Genomic DNA, 3,111 nt, shown 5'->3' on the forward strand with positions numbered 1-3,111 from the left:
GTCTGGTTCTGTCGCCAGGCTCCAGGCTGGAGTGCAGTGGCGCAGTCTCGGCTCACTGCAAACTCCGCCCCTCCCCACCCCCCGCGTTCAAGCAATTCTCCTGCCTCAGCCTCCCGAGTAGCTGGAACTACAGGCATGGGCCACCACACCCAGCTAATTTTTTTGTATTTTTAGTAGAGACAGAGTTTCACTATGTTGGCCAGGATGGTCTTGTTCTCTTGACCTCGTGATCCGCCCGTCTCGGCCTCCCAAAGTGCTGGGATTACAGGCGTGAGCCACTGCGCCCGCCTTGACTTCGTTTTCTTGGTGGGGTCTTTTGAAAAGCAAAAGTTTTAAATTTTGAGAAGTCCAATTTTTGATTTTTCATTTATATATTTTGCTTTGGGTATTGTAGCTTAAAAACTTTGCTGAAATACCCAAGACCACAGAGGCATTCTTTTGTGTTTTCTTTCAAACAATTTGTAGTTTTAGCTATTGCATTTATATATGTATTTATCTTGAGTTAATTGTTTTGTGTGTTGTGAGGTAACTGTATAATGGCAGCAGGACATCTCTGGAGATTCACCCTCCCACCCATCTCTAAGCTGCTTTTAAGCTAATTTTGTGGCTCATTCCGTAGTGTGTGTCAGTGTGTGTGTGTGTGTGTGTGTGTGTGTGTGTGTGTGACGATAGGACTGTTTTCCTGGTATGTTCCCAGCTATGCTCCAGGGTGTTTAGTTTCTTCAGGGTTTAGGCAGTGAACGTACACCTTTAAGTAACTTGGTTGGGGACCTGTCGCATTACAGTCTACCCTGTCCCTCAGCTCTTACATTCTTTCTGGAATCTTGCACAAAAGTCCCCGAGTAGGGTAAGAGGGAAAGAAACATACAAATTTATAATACATAGCTATGGCTTTTGCATACAGGTCATATCCACAACAGCATAAAAAGCACACACCATATACGCAACAGCAAAAAAGCAGAGGATAACTACAATTATAATGCCTATTAGCAAAACATACGCCAATGTGTAGGTAGAATGTGTAACTAATTTGAGAATAAGTCCAAGAAGCCTAATTTGGTTATATCATGGATCTGGATTGACAAATAATTTAAAACATCTGTGACATTATTCACTTAATCTGGGATATAGGTGCAACAGATAGTGTCTATAAGGGCACATATTTTTAGGTCTCCAATATGTTGGCAATTGGGCCTCCAGGTGAAGACAATCACCAGTGAATCAGAGTTGCATTATCAGTGCTTTTGAACTGGTCACTCCAGTTCTGTCAGGAGAAAGGAAGAATATTCTAAGGCATACCATTATCATTTGATAGAGGGAGCTATCCATATATTTAACAATCAGATTGGTTGATGACAGTTGCTGTAGTCACAGCTCAGTAACAACAGCTATTGGCATAAGCACAGGTGTTCAGTAGGGACCCTCATGGGTATATCCATTACTTGAACATTACCACCATATTTTCTTCCATTAGCCCTATTAGGGAGCCCACCATGGATTTCAGGCTTTTCTTACAGTATCATGTATGACTTTCGTTCCTAGGAGCAGACAAAATAAGCCAATTGTTAAGTTTCTGGCCTTGCTCACATTATCTGCACTTTGATCGTTCCATTGAAACTTCACATTGTATTCCACAATATATGCAATTACTTATCAATTAAAAATAAAACTTAAAAAGAAATTTATCTATAATATGAAACAAATCATATAAAAATAATATCCATAGGAAATAAATTCCTGGAAACATGTGTGCTAAATTTCTAATAGTTGATGTGTGTGATGGTAGCCAGATTTGAAAGAAATGTTTCTTTTGAATTTTCAAGTGTTTCCCCAGCCTGCTTATATAATTTTTGTTTAGAAATAAAATAAGCCCTTTCTTTACTTATACTATTATTACAGTGCTTTTCATAAACTAATATGTTCCTTTTCTTCCTTCTCTATGAGGTCTGCTTTCTCTGGACAGAGAAACTAAATTTATTCATCTCTTGTTTCACAGATCCTATTTATTACTGTAATCATGCATTCATTCATCGAACAAGTTTTTTTCAGCACTTTATGTACAAGAAGTCGATATTTGTAATACAGGGATAGGGCGCAGTTATGGAAGATAAGGTGTATTCATTGAGGAGAATGAACAGTAAAAAAACAAGTAACAACAAAAATCACAACCCAGTATAAATGAAGGTAATCTAGACATGATGCCTATAATACAAATGAAGTTTACCTGATCCACCCCTGGGAGTCAGAGAAGGCTTTGGAGGGAGATTAATCTTGGAAGATGTGTAGAACTCACCCAGGGTAATGACAGTGCGAGGTGATAGCTGTCTATGTAGGAGAAAAAGCAGAGCAAAGGCCAAAGAAATTACAGTACATTAAGAAGACTCTAAATAGTTCAAGAAGTTTGAGTCAGCATGAGTGGTGAATGGAAACTTCCTGAAAGACAAGCAGGAAGTCATACACAGGAACACAAAGGATGCTGTATGCTGTGCTAACAAGTTAGGTTTCACTGTGAAGGCTTGAGAGAGTACTGAAAGACTGAAACGAATCTCTTTGGAATCATGTGTTTTTTATTTACCAAGAAATCACTTACACAAATGTGTTGCGAACAAGAATGAAGGCAGTGAAGTAAATAGGTTAATAAAATAGAAAGGAAAATGACTGGGTCCTTGACTAAAGTGGGGATGCTGGGAATAGTAAAACAGAGATAAAGAGATAAAATTGAGAGTTAACTTGTAGATAGGCTCAATAAGATTTTATTAGTTGTGATACAACAAGAGGAAGAAGCCTAGGAGGGCTCGCAAGTTGCAGACACAAGAGACTAGGTCGATGGTGGTGTCACTCCCCAGATACAAAATACGGAAGGAAAGAGAAGAATGCCACAGAAAAGAATGAATGAATTTGGTATGGGGAAGGCTGTGTTTGAGGTACTTGTGGAATTTCCAGCTGAAGACTCCTAATAGATCATTGAAATTGTAGTCTGGACATCCTTTGAGAGATCTGTTTAGAAGTATAGGTATGAGAGGCCTTTTAATATATTTACTATATACAGAAAAGAATGGAACTAATTTCCCAGAAAATGAAGTTGAATCATTCTCTTTTTTTTTTTTTTTT

This window comes from Cebus imitator, unplaced genomic scaffold (assembly GCF_001604975.1).
Source record: "Cebus imitator isolate Cc_AM_T3 unplaced genomic scaffold, Cebus_imitator-1.0 Scaffold265, whole genome shotgun sequence".
NCBI classification, from domain to species: domain Eukaryota; kingdom Metazoa; phylum Chordata; class Mammalia; order Primates; family Cebidae; genus Cebus; species Cebus imitator.